A 17305-nucleotide genomic window follows, 5' to 3' on the forward strand; every position below is an offset into this window, starting at 1 on the left:
TTACTTTATATTTATTTCTAACGGGTGCAGCGGAGCGCACGGGTACGGCTAGTATATAAATATAGGTCTTTAAATCACTTGGTTATCGTTAGAAAGTGCAAGCTGAGGGTTGACAATGTTGCCGTGGTGACGTCACAGATTTACAACCCTCTTGACTGTCTCTTTAAATGCTGTTATGAAGGGACCTGTGAGATGTACTCGAATTAGAAAGTTTTTAATTTGTTGTGGGAGCTCTTGAATCTCAGGAGGAACAGCTTTTACAACAGCGCAACATAATCTGCTTGGCTCATTACCCAATTTTTTTGCATTGCATTTATTGCATATATATTTTATGTATTTTAACACGATTCAATTGAGCATAGTTAAAATTTGAATTATAAAATAATGGATTGCTAAGCTAACGTACTATTACTGCATACTAAATCAATACACTCTCGTTGTTCGTTAATTCTCTGAGATAAAAATGAATATGTTCATAAACATTATTTTAAGAAATACAGGAAATGAATATACAGAATAACCTATCAAGTTTTCTGTGCATAAGAAGCTATTTTAATCTTACCTGTCCTCAATTCACTCACAAGTTACTGTAATAACATTATAGCATTATGTCCATCCAGAGAAACTACACTTTGCAATGATGAAATAATAATTAATTATACAAATCGGTTAATTTAGCTTCCGATATTACTTCATACAAACACAGAAACATTGTCTGTAGGCTATGTTTCATAGCTTTCGATTGTTGTGTCCAAGACCCCTTATAGACGAAGTCATTTGTTTTTTATTTCAATACACCGCCTTAGATGGCAGTTATTTTAATTTTAAAACTCATTTATCTCATTAAATATCAGTCCTATCAAAATGTTTCAAAGAATAAAACTTATCAGAAATTATTTTTAAAGAAACTTTTGTTATGTAACATTTTTCACAAAAATCAATAATAAGCGAGATATTTCGATTTATTTAATTCAGGCCCCCTTATAACCCCCCTTTTAAATAACGTATTTTGAATGCCATATAGCCTATATTCTAAGTTACAACGAACTTAATTCATATTCCAAATTTCATCTAAATCGGTTCAGCCATTATCGCGTGAAAAGGTAACAAACATACAGACAGACAGACAGACAGACATAGAAACAAAATTAAAAAAAAGCGATTTTCGGTTTCAGGGTGGTTAATTATATATGTTAGGACCAATTATTTTTAGAAAATCGAAAATTACCAGAAAAATTTCGGCTACAGATTTATTATTAGTATAGATTTGTTTGGGTTACATACACACTGGAGGAGTAAAGGCTTAGAGGTAGAACTCTCACTTCAATATCGCATCCTTTTTTTTTTTTTTTAATTCAATGATCGTTTACTTTCCAAATTCTCATAGCAATATAAAAACTACTGTGAATGCTTCATTGTATCTACTTGCTTTTGTATCTCTAATCTTTGTAGAATATTTCAGTCCAATTTTAAAGAACGTTATTAACGAATACACATTGCACAATAGGCAGCCTATATTTAATTTATTTTACATGGCAATTTCTGTTTCCGAGCCTCAAAATATTAATTATATTACTGGTGAACGACAGAATTTAAATTACCCATGCAAAATGTATTAAATTTCTCTTAATAACAGTGGAGTAGAGTGTGTACTAAAACTAATTGATAATTAATTTTATACAGGATTGTAAAATGAAATTTTGTAAATTAACCTATTTTAGTGAAATGGTTGAGGATGGATTGCAATAGCAGCGGAGAGTAAAAGTATCCCAATTTTAACACTGATTGTACAAATACAACAATTTATTTTAAGAATGTTTCACAAAATTTGAACTGACTCAAATAGTCTTGTGAAGGACGCGACGAGCAGCTCTGCAGCCATTGTTTCTGCTTCATACAGTTTCTTCTTTTGACGTCCTCTTTTCTTCTATTTAGGTACCGGTAACGAATTCTAAAAAATGTTCGTGCTCTACTAAATAACTTTAGTAATTCCAGGTCTTCATTTGGAAACTTTGTCCTCAAAAATCTAAATAAGCGGCCTATTACATTCTTTTTTCTCTTGACTGATTTTTTATGAAATTTTCTAAATATAACTTCACACTCTTCAATTGTTGCCATCCACTGAGGAGAGGGATGAACCAGTCCAACATGTGTAACAACCTCTATCCATCCTGGAGATTGTTGACTGGAATTAGCATTCGAAACAGCACTTCTGTTGTTACATTTTCTAGCAATATAACCAGCAACATATCTGAGCAATTCTACTTCTTCCCTTTTCATTAGCTCTGTTGTGTCAATTCTATCATCAGTATCCACTTCTAATGAGTTTATTTCCTCAAGGATGTCGTTCACGCTTTCATGAGAAATTTCCACGAGATCCTGAAAAACTTGCTTTGTTATTATTATTCCACCTGAATCTTCTACTGGGGCACTTGTAGGGTGGGGCAGGCGACATCCTAATATTAATAGGCGCAAGAGATTTTTCACTTCCACAGTCAGATGATTATTATAAAAATGTCCCATCCCACGAATTTGGGAAAATAGGTTCTCCAGAGCTTCCTGATTGAGTTTCCTGGTCATTATAGAATCAATTCCTTTTCTTTTAAATAGCTGTACAACCGTTTCAAGCTCTTAATAGAGGTAAGGAAGCCATTCTGAAAAGGTAGAAGAGTATTTTTGCTTCTGACTCTCAGTTCTACTGTTTCCTACATTCCTTCTACTTGTTCCTTGTGGGATCTTTCGGAATTCATTACATCTGTGAAGTCATTTGTGAATTAAAAAATTAATGAACTTACTCACTTTCGGGTACCAAATATTTAATCAGTGCAGCAGTGTAATGCGAAAAAAGTTCCATGGCTGGTGCAACTCTTTGCCCATCATTCTCTTGCACAGTAAAGTGATCCCCAGTGTAATTTCAGGAATAGCTGCAACTCCTAAGAATCGGATTTAATAATCCGTTCAATTACATTTTTTTTCTATAATTGTGTCTTTCAATTGAAACCCACTATCAATAAAATGGTTCCTTAATAATTTAATCAGGTGGGGCAAATATTTTCTTCCGAAGCAGGATTTGAAAAGCAGGTCTGATTTACATTTATTTGTAACTCATTCCACAGTCTTCTGTTGCCGCCACCCAGATCAGAAACTATTGCAACTGCTCTGAAACCTGCCACTTCAATTTCTGTTATAATTTCGAACAGTAGCTCTCTGTCCATTGTTTTATCGAAATCATAATAGATGGGCTGCTTCCACTCACCTGTCAATCCTCGGATCATTACGATTTGAGCACTTCTGTGAGGGCCCAATATCGAATCATCCTCATGGTCGTAACAAATGACACCATTGACACTCAACTCATCAAATAGTAACACTGATAACTTATCCATTTCGCTCAAAGACAGTCCCTGCTCTTTTAAAATTTTCAGTACCGGTGTAAAAATACCAGGAGAAAAGGGCTATTTTTTTGTCCAACGCTGCAGGGTAGCAATGCTTGGTAGAGGAATTCCCACCTGTGATCTCAAATGATTGTACAGTTTATCACTAATTGCTCTCTGAGCTAATGCAGGGATTATGTCTTGTTCTTCCCTTCTTTGCTTTCTTTTCCCGCTATAAGCATTTTTATTTGCCCTGGAGTGAATACTTTAGCTAATCTTAAAAAACAGTCGAAAACAATCTGAAAGAAGAAAAATAAATTTGACTTTGAACTAGCTCAATTTTATTACTATTATCAAAGGAGGAAAATTGTTCATCATGTAATATCTTCTTCTAATTCAATTGAATGTAAACTCAATACCTCAACTGTTTCCGATTATTTTAATAACCAGTTTGGATCTACAAATTATATTCTAATGGAAAGATATAACCTATATGTTGATCTTGATAACTTAGACCAAGAAAGTATACTAATAATAGATACTGACGTCATCAAAGCTTGTAGGAGTATATGCCCGGGAGAGGATGGAGTAAGGATGAAAGTTATAAGAGAGCTTAAAATATATAAAGCAATTTCTTACCTCACTACATACATGCTTCGTTGGGGTTATGTCCCACTCCCTCTCAAGCATGGTCGAACAATTTTAATTTTTAAGAATGGTGACCCAGCCGAAGTTAAAAACTGGCGCCCAATCACAATTTTCTCCTTAATCTGCCGAATTGTTGAAAGAATAAATGACACCAAATTTAGAATGTTTCTCTGCCTTAATGCCAACCGACGAGGATGTATGGCCACTCCAGGAGCTTACATTAATTCATCGATTTTGAATGGTTGTTTAACTGATTCCAAATTGAAACATAAAGATTGTACAGTAGTATTCTTGGATATAACACGAGCTTTTGATAATATTTTTCATACTCACATAGAACAGATTCTTCATACTTTCCCTGTTCCTTCTAAATTAAAAAATCTCATCATTGCTTTGCTTAAGGGGAATACAACTAGTGTTTCCATAAAGAGAACATTTAAAACAGGATAAATGTCAATTCAAAAATTAGTTGCACAAAGTGCTCCTCTTTCTCCTATTCTCTTCAATATGGCACTAGATTTTCTTTTAAAAGAATTGAGTGAAAAGCAAGTTGTAGAAGAATATGGTTAAAATATCATTCCTAACTTTGAAAACATATCAGTGCTAGCTTTTGCTGATGATTTAGTTGTTATAAGTCAAAATGATAGTGCTGCAAAACATCTGACAGTGTTAGTGAAGAACTCACTTGCAAAAATTGGACTGCAGATTAATACTGATAAAAGGAAAGTCATTTCTCTTCACCGAGGTCAACTCTCTTCTCAGCCTTTAAGTTAATAGATGGATCTGTAATATCCTGTCTGACTTCTAATGAAAACATCAAATATTTGGGAATCACTTTCATGATCAAATTAAATTTAATCCTACAGAAATTATTAATAAATTGACAAGTAGTCTCAACCACCTAGTGTCATCACCTTTGCTCATTTCTGATCAAAAACTGAACATTTTAAACCAATATATTTGGCCTCAGCTTATTTATCCATTTCAATGTGCACCGTTAAAGGATCTTAAATTAAAATTTCTTAATGATATTGATAAACTTATCCGTAGTTCTGTCAAGGAAATCGTTGGCTTACCGATAGATGTACCGGATGCAATGCTATATGCACTTCGAAATTTGAGAGGACTTGGAATTTTTAAAGCACAGTGGGAAGCTTTTCTGCAACATATTAATGTTTGCAGATTATTAGTTAAAGAAGACAACCCTTATATTAATCAAACTAGGAACCTTTAAGCCGAAATTACTGCCAGCCTTCACCACTTACCAATTAATGTCAACGATATTGGAACTATTAATCCACGTAACATCGTAAACAACTTCGTGTCACTTCTTATAATAAGTGGAGTGGATTACCTGGGAAAGGTAAAGGAATTACATTCTACTCTCACTGAAAAAAAGGTAACACCTGAATTAGCAATAAGAAAGGTCTATCTTGTGGCCAATGGACCGAGGCCATTAAAATGAGCACCAATGTCATTGCAGTTAGATCTCTTCCCGGTAGAAGCCTTAGCAATACCCATTGCAGGAGATGCAATGAGCATGAAACGTTACCCCACGTGTTAGGTTTCTGCCCTCAGGGTGAATTACTGCGAATTGACAGACATAACACAGTCTGCTCAATAATTGCTAACAGATAAAGAGAACATGGTGAATACGAAGTATATGAGGAAGTTCAATGTCTTTCTACGAAAGGATCTACACGGTGTGCTGACATCAAAATAATTGACCGTGATAAAAAAAACTGGTCTCATTCTTGACCCCACTGTAAGGTTCGAAATTAATGAAGATCAACCAAAGCAGGTACATGAAGAGAAACGCGCTATTTACCTTTCATGCTGTGATGATCTCAGTCATAAATATAATATTCAAGATTGGAATGTCATTGGACTTATGTTTGGTGGGCGAGGAACAATTCCCAAATTTACATTGGAGATCCTCAGAAAATTAAAGGTTCCTGAAAAGACTCTTCAGACAATTGCATCAACCATTTTAAAATCTTTATTGAACATCATCAATTACCATCTCTATTCATCTTTATAATATTCAATGTATATTATTTATTTTCAATAAATTTTTATCGTTTTGATAGCTACCACATCTTGTCGCAGAATATTCTTTTTTTAAATTTTATTATGTATTTTTTTAACATTAATTTACATTTTCTTTTTTTATCAGATTACCAGGAAACAATTGGCATTCATACAGTCCTCTCAAAAAAGTTTCATATCCATGGTTCAAGAATTAAAACAGAAAATCAACGTCCTGAATTTAAAAGAAAACTTACAAATTAAACCAAACCCTTTAACACTATTAAATATAGAGTATAATCTAAATTTAACACAAGAAATACTGAAATCAGAAGTAAACACTGAAATAATGAAACAATTGTCTTTAGAGACAATTAATATTAGGTACCCTCCACAAAATTGGCTTCATTTATACACCGATGGATCCTTGATCTCCAGGGAACAAGGTACAGGCACAGGTGTTACGTGCTGTCTCTTCTCACTTTATAGATCTCTTGCATATGGAACAACAAGTTTTGATGGAGAAATCACTGCAATAAGTGAAAGTCTCAGGAATCTTCTCTGCCACATCAATAAATTTAAAAATGCAGTTATATTGTCAGACTCCAAAGCAGCTATTCTATCATTAGTCTCTAGACACACACCTTCATCTCAAATAGCAGAAATAAATAAAATGCTCTCTCAACTAATAACACTCAATAAAAGAATTGTATTCCAATGGATACCATCCCATTGTGGAATCCTGGGAAACGAGAATGCGGATGCTTTAGCAAAGAAGGGCAGCACTGCTAATTACAGACCTGTTACTAAATCTACGTATTCTTCTGTGAAAAGATTTATTAAATCTACATACTTAGACTTCAACAAACAAAATTTGATAACACAATCTCAAGGGAAAAAATGGAAGTCTCTGCATCATAATCCACAGTTGATTCCCGATTTACCATGCAAATCGTGGTACATTTGCATCGTAATGATTATTTTGTTCGAGTAAACTGAAAATGCAAATTTTTAGACAATATAATGTGCATTATTAACATAATTAGTTTCAATTCTATAGTTACACCCACGTCAATAAATGTGTAATAATAATAATAATAATAATAATAATTATTATTATTATTATTATTATTATTATTATTATTATTATTATTATTATTATTATTCTAATAATAATGAAACTTCGAAATCCTCCCATTCCACACATGAGACTGTTATCTGATTTGCGTTGTATTTTTTTTTTTCCAACATTTAGGCCCATCATTGCTCTGGACGCACCGCAGCCTTAAGCTTATTGTGCTACCTATGTTTTATAATATAATACCGATTCATCAGCCCTGTTAACTTGATTAAGGTATACAGTTCAGATATAGAACTCGGTTCAAAATCTTTTGATTCTAGAGAATCTTTCCCAAAGATAAGGTATGGTATCTTCTGTGAGCCAATGCGTCGCAGAAGCAAGTAATGTTCTGGGCTGTTTTAGCCTCCTTCCCACAGAATCTACAGTGTAGGTTACCTTGAAGTAGGCCCATTAAATTAAGATGCTTTTTCACAGGTGCATGACCTGTGAGAAAAGCTGTGACTGTTTTCAGCTGAAATCTGTTACATTGTAGTAATATTTCAGCTCTTTTGTTGCTTGGTCTAATAATAAATTGTTTCCCATGATTGATACCTGGTGTCTTAATCCAGGTTTTATAGTGTTGAACCTTGGACCATTTTTTAATTGCTTCTCTGACAGAACAACTAGGTATTCTGTTACAATATATTTTGAAGCCACTCCTTGTCTTGCATTTCGTCAGCTTTTTCGTTTCCCTGGTACCCAGATGAGTTTAACCTCATTCTGTTCTGCCAGGATCGAAATTATATTGAGGCAGTTAAGAACCAGTCCTGAAGTAACAGTATGGTATTTAAAGCCATAAGGGCAGCCTGGCTATCCGAGAATATAAGAATCTGCTTTCCTATATAAGCTCTTCTTATATTTTCAAGAATGCATTGCATAATGGCGTATATCTGTGTTTGAAAAACAGTGGCATATTTACCCAAGGGGAAGCTTAAGCTAACCATTGGTCTGATGCCATAGACTCCTGATCCAGTTCCTGAGTCTGTGTACCTCATCAGAGACTTCTCAGGAAATTTTGGAGTTTTGTTTTTCCAAAGTTCAGAGTCAATGATGACTGAAATTCTTTGTATAATGTCGAACAGGATTAATATGGTCTGATTCCATGCACAGTATGTCATCTGCCATAAATCTCTTGAATTCCAGCAAACCCAACTCTACATCTGAGAATATCAGTTGCCCAGAATGTTGCAGTTTCGCTTCTTCCATTCCTACTGTGTCTAATGCAGTCAAGTTTAAGAGTGCTTCCATAGCTGCAGTGGGAGTCGTTTTCATAGCTCCCATTATAGCCATACAGCAGGGGCGGCTCGTCCATAAGAGCTGCGGAGCTGCAGCACTCCCTGCTTTGACAGGAAAATAAAAATAATATTTATTTTAATTTGTAGAAGAATTGTTACAGCTTTTATTGGTAAAATGCTTTATATTTCAACTGGCCAGGAATATGTACTATTATCTTATGCATAATCTTTTTGCGCGTCGACTGTACTGGAATTGACACTGCATTCAAAGTCGTCCTGGGATCTGCAGGGTGGTCAGCTCGTAGAGAGTGTCTCTTGCATGGTCAGGGGGTAGAGAGGTGAAGGGAGGCAGAGGGAAACTGCCGCTGTTTAAAACCCATATCTCGCTGCAGTGGCTTGCAGAGCCAGGCCACAAGGGATCTTTCCTCTCCTCTCACACCGCTATTGTAATGCTGCGTCAAATGGATTCTCTATTCCCTTGAAACTTAATGACAAAATTTTTATTTTCTTTTCACTACTTATTGTTGCAGAATCTTATCGAGTTAATGTAACGAAATTAATATTCTCTTTTGCCTTATTATTACGTATATACCCACCCTCCAGCAGAACCTAATATTTGCCTTAACTCAAAATGATTGCACGAGTAGAATCCTTTTGATATAGCACGTAAAATACGAAAGAGACTTCTTTTCCAGTTTTAGAAAATTGTTGACCATCAGCATATCAGAGTGTTGCTTTGGTGTGACATCTTAGTACCGTAACTTAACCAGTGCAAATGTGCAAGCATGAGTGTGTGTGAATTACAGAATATTAATTTTATTTTTCTCAACTTTCCCTCGCGGAGAAGATTGATGTAATGAAGTGAAATTACAGGGTCGTCCGTTACCCGACTTAAATCTTACTCAAGCTTCATCCAGCCGAAATAGTGCATATATGTAAGGAAGTATAACAATGAAATTTATGCTAAGCATTTGTGGTTACGTGGATGTGAACAAAAAAAAATCTGTATTTTGTTTTCCTTGCCTCCTCTTTGGTGGTGATGCTGCATGGACTAGGAGTGATGTGACAGATTTAGGACATTTGCCCCTAATAGCAAAATGCACGAATCTTCGCAGTCTCACCTGAAAAATGTTGTTTCATTGGCTGTGTTACGCAACTCATACTGCTGTGCAATTAAGAGAAACGAACAGAACAAACATTCTCAAACATAATCAATAAGTGAGAAAAAATCGTGAAATTATTTAAAAAAAAATATTGATTGTATCAAATTTTGTGGCCAATATGAACTTCCCCTTAGGGGACATAATGAAAAAACGATTCGAAGAACCCTGATGTGTTTCGTGGGTTGCTACAGTTCGTGAGTAATCTAAACGAGCCTCTCAAAAATCATTTGGAACATGCCACTGTTTAAGGTTATTCTAAGACAATTCAGAATGAACTGCTAGATTGTAAGTTGAGTGTCTGCCGATCTGAAATTCAGACTGAAATCCATGGTATTAGTTTTTCCTAGGGATTGGCAAATGTTCTCACAGACATCTCCCAACTAAGTCAGGAAGTTTTGGTTTTTCGATATGTAGTGCATTTATTTTTGTCCTATACTTATTAGTAATGGTATCAAGAAGTGAAATTTGTATGTACCGAAATCTACTGCAGCTCTCCCAATCCACAAGTTCACGAGCCGCCACTGCCATACAGGCTGTTCTTTGAATTCTGCATAGCTTGATTTTGGAGTTGTTTTGAAGAACTTCTTTCCACCAAACGAGAGCTCATAGGTTATAGATGGTCTGATTATTCTAGTATAGATCCAGCGAATCATACTAGGCCTTAGTCCCAATTTTTTTCCGTATGTGCGTCTAACAGTTTGAAAAAATGTATTTGCTCGTTGTGTTATTCTTTTTAAATGTTGATTCCAGTCTACCTTAGAGTCAAAAATCACCCCTAAGTACTTGACTTCCTCAACCATTTTGAGTTTTTCACCTTTAAGAAATAATGGTCCTAATCCCTTCAAATTTCTTTATCTGGTGAAAGGTACTAAGGCTGTTTTATGAAGACTGATCTTAAGACCTTCTCTCTCAGCCCATGTTGTTACCTTATTTAGGGCCACTTGCATAAGTTCCCTAATGGTATTCGTGAATTTTCCCCGAACTATGATGGCTATATCATCAGCATAGTCCATAATATCAAATCCTAGATTACTGACTTCATCCAGTAATCCATTTGCAACTAAATTTCACAGGATAGGTGATAATACACCTCCCTGTGGACATCCACTCATGACCTTTGCAGCTAAATTGCTGCCCATGAGGGTTGTATGTACCACTCTGCCTTTCAAGATGGACTCAATCCATCTGATACAGGTTTCATCTATACCATGTTTCTTTGCAGCTGTAGTAAAAGCTTTAAAGGAGGTAATGTCAAAGGCGCCTTCAGTATCAATGAAGGCACCTAGTGCCACCTCCTTTGCTTTAATTGTCTTTTCCAGTTTTCGTGAAACCTGAAAAAGTGCAGTGTCTATTGATCTGCCTTCCTGATGGGCATGTTGGTTCTTGTGCAAAGAAAAGGTGTTCAAATCATCGTCCTTTACCAATTTCTCAAGAGTTTTGAGTATAAATGACATTAAACTGATATGTCTTAGGGACTTCGCCAGGATCAAAGATTTCCCTGGTTTTGGTATAAATACTACCCTTGTACCTATGCCTCCAGTTTATTGGTATGTGTCCTAATGCCAAACTAGCCCTTAAAATAAGTATCAGTTGTTTGGACATTGGTTCTAATCCTTGCTGGAGCATGATGGGCATAATTTCGCCATATCCTGGGGATTTGTATGGTTGGAATGAGAACACGGCCCATTTCAACTTGTCATAACTAATAATACGGTACTTTTGGCAGTGCCCAGTTTTCTCTTAAACCCCGGTAATTTGGAAATTCAGCCACCAAGGGACTCTTGTATGATTTGTGAACCAGAGAAGTGGACAAGGAGGAGTTCCTCCAATGTTTCCTTCTCTGTTTTAGTAAATTCTCCGTTTTCTAATTGGAGATTGCCAATAGCACACCGAGAGTCTTTACTAAGACACTTCTGGAGTCTGGCACATTCTGGTGCCTGTTCTATCTCCTCACAGTGTCTTCTCCAGGAGGCTCTTTTAGCTTCTCTCAGGGCTTTATTATATTCAGTCCATTGTCCTGTTATCTTTGCTACATTAAATAGCCTTCTCGTCTCCTTCCTCTTATTAGCAAGGTCCAGGTTCCTTGTTTTAAGAGGACAGTTGTCATTGTATGCAGAGATAATTGCATCTTGCAATTGCCCTGCAGCAATTTCTAAGTCAGAGAAATCATTAATCTTATCGTCCATCTTCTTTAGATACCTGGTTAGATCTTCCTTGTAGGAGCCCCAGTCTGTCTTTTTTGGATCCCGATAAGATTCTTCCTGTTTAAAATTACATAATATTTCAAATTGGATGTATCTGTGGTCCAAATAACTTACATCCTCAGATACATACCAGTTTTTAATAACTGTACCAGATAATTGGTGGCCAGAGTTATATCGATAACTTCCTGCCTTCTAGAGGTAACAAAGGTAGGTTTGTTACCAATACTGGCTGTATCGAAGTTATTAGATACAATAAAATTGTACAGAGACTCACCTCTGTTGTTGGTGTTTGAACTCCCCCACGCAGTGTGATGGGAGTTTGCATCACAACCGATGACCAGATGTAAGCCCTCTTTCTGACAGCTTCTCCACATCTCTGGTGGACGAGGCGAGTCGATCAAGAACTATCTCCCTCGGTCCCTCCTTACTTGATGATTTTATTTTTACTGCCGTAAGGTCCCTAGAACAAAGGTTTATTAACGGTAGTATTTTCGTATTATTTTTAATTATAATGCAGGTTCTTGGAGTCTTGGTGGTTCTATTGTATATCAATTCCTCACCAGCCTCCTTGAGACCGCTGATTATAGCATTGTAGCACCGGGGTTCCTGGATGAGTGCTACATCGCAGGACATCTTTATACATAGGGCAGACAATGGTGCCCTATTGTGATGTAGATTTAATACCTGCAATACCCTCATCACCAGCCTCCCAGTCCAATTTTTTTAAAGGTGATCCTCCCAAGGCCCCAAAAGGCCTTGAAATCTCTTTTTTCCAGTTCCTTGTACGAGTGGAAGTCAACTGATAAGGCCAGCATTTGCTCCTTCTCTCCCACCTTCCGACTCATAAGGAGCCAGTCTTCAGTTTTGAACTCAGGATTTTGTATCCTGAGTCTGTTTTTAACTGTTGATAGTTCAACAGTTTCTGGTATCCAGACGAGCACCTTGGGTTGTTTGAAACTGACAACTTTCAGCTCCGCCCCCTCCCAAGCCAGTCTTTACTACCGTACCCTCATTTGCACAGGTTATCCATAGGATTGCCTGTACAAATTTGGAGTTTTGCAGTGGTGTTCCTTCTCCAGTAGTGGCTTCCTCTGCCGAAGTGGCTCCTTAGTCAGTTTCAGTTAGTTTGATTTCTGTACTTGTGTTCGTTTAGATCCCACAAGTGTGGGGGAATTAAACAGTCCACACTGGCAGAGCCCTCTTTGCCAGTGCAAGGCTACAGTAGCATGCAAATTAATCCGAACACGACATATTTTTACATTTTCTGTCATTGTTCGTCTCACAGCTGCTCATACCACTTTAATTGACATCTGTAGTACGTGTAATTCCATTGTTGAAGGTCTGTCGTTACTATTTTTTTTATAATATGTGACATTTTGCCTGTCGTTTTGTACTTATAAGCATTTCAGTTGTGTTGAAGACTTAATACTGCAATCCTGTGTACAATCTGTCGTCTTCACAAATGGATACAATCCACGAAAGCGGTCTAAAATTATAACATTAGCAGAGCATTCTTCTATGACACAGAGGCAAATTGCTGCAGAATGTCACATCGGTTTGGCTACTGTTAATTCGATCATAAAACGATACAGGGAGACTGGATCCATCACACCCCAGAAAAAAGGAAACTGTGGCCGGAAAAGAAAGACTTCACCTGCAGATGATCGTTTAATTGTCAGGAAAAGTAAATTAAATCCTAGACTAACTGCTGTCGACTTAACCCGTGAGTTAATGGCTACCACTGGGGCGAATATTCACGTCACAACAGTGCGGCGTAGGCATTTGGAAGCTGGACGAAGGGCTCGTAAGCCTATTAAGAAGCAACTGCTAACCCGTATTATGTGCAAAAAACGCTTAATGTGGGCAAAATTACATCAACACTGGACAGTGAATGACTGGAAGAATGTACTTTTTTCTGATGAGTCTCATTTCGAGGTCCACGGCCACCGTGTTTCTTACGTACGGAAAGGATCCGAAAAAGTAACAGCAGCTCATCTCCAACAAGCACCCAAATACCCCCCTAAAGTAATGTTTTGGGGTTGTTTTACACATGAAAGGCCTGGAGCATTAATACCTATCAAGGGAATGATGAATTCTGACAAATATATTCACTTATTGGAAACCAGAATCGTATCCCAGCTGCAAAAATCATTTCTGGATAGCAGAGGTGTGTTCCAACAAGACCTGGCACCATGCCATACGTCTCGAAAAACTACAGAATTCTTCAACAAGAAGAATATTCAGGTACTCTCCTGGCCAGGCAACTCACCCGACATCAACCCCATTGAGAACTTGTGGTCAATTTGCAAAAGAAGAATGCAAAAAATGGATTGTTCTACAAAGGAGAAGATGATTTCTGCCCTCATTGGTGTATGGTTTCGCGATGAAGAAATGAAGAATATTTGTGGGAAATTAGTGGAATCCATGCCAAATCGTCTCAGAGCTGTTATTAGGAACAAGGGAGGCCACATAGATTACTGAGGTATGTCTTAGATCCTTTTTTTATCCCATTTGAGTGTTTTTGCATAAGTAATTACGTTGTTCGGATTAATTTGCACGCTACTGTATTTACTCTGAGAGGTCGCCAGTTTCTCGGAGACTCCATTAATTAGTAACACATCCCATGTGCCATGCACCCCATCGGCACGGAAACGCATAACAATTTAGGGTTAAGGAGTTGGTTCACAGTCTGTTATTTGATATTCAGAGACAGGCCTGACCAGGCCTAGTGATTTCGCACTATTCCCAGTGCAGGTCCTCGGCTATCCACCACCTGCTGGCACATCCGGTACCCACTCAAGGTTGGGCTTTTAGGGATTTGTGGATAGTTAATATCTCGCCAGGGACCCCCCAGCCCAACTGTTACCTACTAATATAACCTTGTCAGTGAAGACATCGTGTCTCTAGAATGGTATGTTACAATTTTGAAGTTATTTTCAATGATTTAAGTATGTTTTCCCTCCTGAGTGTGGTGAAGAAGAAGTGTCAATGATTAATAATAATAATAATAATAATAATAATAATAAAAGTGGACTACAAGAATTCTAAGTTTGTACAATATGTTAAAAGTGATCGGCAATGGAAAAAGTTTGAGTAACACAGGCATAATGCATTACAATATGTTTACAGTTATTATTAAAATTAATTAAAATTCAAGTAACTGTTATGAATATCTTCACCTATCTCTAATTTAACAGGAATATATTGTGCGAATGAACAACTGCTACGAAATGTTTGTAATTTTTCACCCACGTTATGAACTCACAATATCAAAGGCCTTAAAGGTGGCCACGATTTGATCACAGGTCCCTTAATAACAACTAAATTGACATGAACTCATCTTTCTTCTTTGGAGCTACTATTATCGAAGTGGTCTCAACATTGACAGCAATTGAAATATATTGAATTCCACAACTGCTTGTATCCCACTTGGTCTGATCACTTGTTTGGGTCACATAACCCTAATTCAGTCGATGAGTGACCTCGTTAAATAACAGACATATAAGTTGCTGGAAAGAAAAAAAAGTGCATAGGCCTACAGTTTATCTTTCCTCGTTCAAATGTGGAAAGTTACACTGTGTACTGCATTTTCAGCACTGCTTCCAAGAGCGTTGAAAGAAAAAATATATGCTAATGTAATCAGTGAGCCGGAGTGTAATCAAACTCACTTCCCCAGCACACAAGTCCCTTTCCCTATTCTATCTATGCCTGTTATCACTAGCTGTGTTAAATTAAATTCCAAGCTTTCCGAAAATTTTATAGACGGCTTTTACAAGTCTTTCAGAACTTTCGAAACAATTCCATGAATCTACATGTAATTCACTCATTCGATCATCGAAGTTTCTTGCAATATTTTAGGTCTATAGGGAGATCATGTTAAATTATTGCATTTTCTAATGTCTTCAACGGGCATTTCTCCTTAATTCTTGAAGTTAGTTGTAGAGATTTTTGATAACTTGCATTTTCGAATGTGTGAAAATATGTAGCTTTTAACGACGATAAAACAATAGCCTAAGTTCTTCCTTATAGGGTTTTGTGTCTTTTGGAGTTTCAGCAACACCAGGGGCCAGGTATGGTGTTGTACATTACAAATAAATTCTCTAGTAAGTAGTGAACATACTAGATTTCTATTCCACAAAAGACTCCTCTACAGCAGTATTTTACCACTCCATACTTACAAATTACCAATGAAGTTTCCTGATTGTGTTCCACAAAAGTACTAGTATATTAACTTACTAGTGAATTGTCAAGTATTAGGAGACTAATACATACATGTACTAATGCGATTTAATTATATTTATTTCATAATATTAAGATATATTTTGATAAATATGTGCTATAGAATATCTTCTTTTCTTGCTCCTATTTCCTTCAAAAGAAACAATTTCATCTCCTTTGACGCCATTTCAATAACTTTGCAGTGTTTGTAATTTCGCAACAATTAAGTTTGAGGGTGAAGATCGTTATTATAGTAAAGGCAGAAGAAATAGGCGGGTTTTTGGTCTTGTGCGGAAACTACTCACTCCACACTTTCCCCAGCAGTTTATGACCTGAACAAAGAGACCTTCCTGTTCGAATGCTAACTGTTGACAAGTGCTCGCCTGTGATATTACTATGTTAGAGCTTGTTCAAAAAAATATATCATAATAACACAGTAAACAGTATTTTGAAATACTAATTATCCAGGCAATCACTGTCATGTCTCAGTGGAGCCCTGATATCAGAAGTCATGCTAAAGGCGTTATTTATCAAGTTTGTTGTTTCTTGAAAGAACTTAAAGTTTGTGACGACATTAAAAGTGTCAACACAGACAGCCATTGCGAAGGAGTGTGGTGTATCTCTACATCGGTTAAGAGAATCTGTGCAAAACAATTTTTAGTCATATTTATTGTGTTATTTCTTTTGTTAAGCTAAGCCATTCGTGTACTTCTAATACATAAGTATTTTTTATTATGATACTCGTTAATGTTACAATAACGTGTATATTTTTTACACACAGAAAAATATATTACTTTTTTGTACTTTAATTCTTAATTTCCTCATGATTCACAAAGTTGACAACTGTATAAACTTTATTTAGTAGTTACTATTTCAATACAATATTCTGAAAGCACATAAAAACAAAATACTAATAATTGTGTGTAATGCTAAATATTTGATTTCTCGTATTACGTTCACATTACATGATGATAATTATTACATTTGTGAAATGGCTAACTTGCAAAATATTATAAATGATAATATAATCTAAAGTCTGATTAGTGTAATATGTTACTATTCAGCGACGTATGCAAAGGAGGAACTGGCCACCATAACCCATTATCTCCTGGCTTAGTTACCTCATTAGTGATGCCTCATTGTTGTCACTTATGAGTTTGAGACCTGTGTTTGGACAGTTGACTAAACAAAACAACAATATTCAGTAAATCAGGTATTTGTAATTACTAGAAATCACGTTATTATTTTATTTGTTCTTTTAAGTTTTCCTGTAGTGCAAAAAGTGTGAATGGAGGAGTAAGTTATTTGGCACAGG

General features: G+C 36.3%; 1 long non-coding RNA gene across 1 annotated transcript in view; it reads right to left on the reverse strand.

Annotated features, from left to right (window-relative positions):
* Positions 1-5727: 5727 nt before the first annotated feature.
* The window catches only part of LOC138703258 (uncharacterized), a 77756-nt gene continuing 66178 nt past the window's right edge, over positions 5728-17305 (reverse strand). Inside the window, exons 2-3 of the long non-coding RNA XR_011333015.1 lie at positions 12047-12232; positions 5728-6580 (exon numbers count right to left, since the gene is read on the reverse strand). This is a non-coding gene — a long non-coding RNA (uncharacterized lncRNA). The remainder of the gene's footprint in view (positions 6581-12046; positions 12233-17305) is intronic.

The sequence above is a fragment of the Periplaneta americana genome, chromosome 7 (assembly GCF_040183065.1).
Source record: "Periplaneta americana isolate PAMFEO1 chromosome 7, P.americana_PAMFEO1_priV1, whole genome shotgun sequence".
In the NCBI taxonomy this organism is placed as follows: Eukaryota; Metazoa; Arthropoda; class Insecta; order Blattodea; family Blattidae; genus Periplaneta; species Periplaneta americana.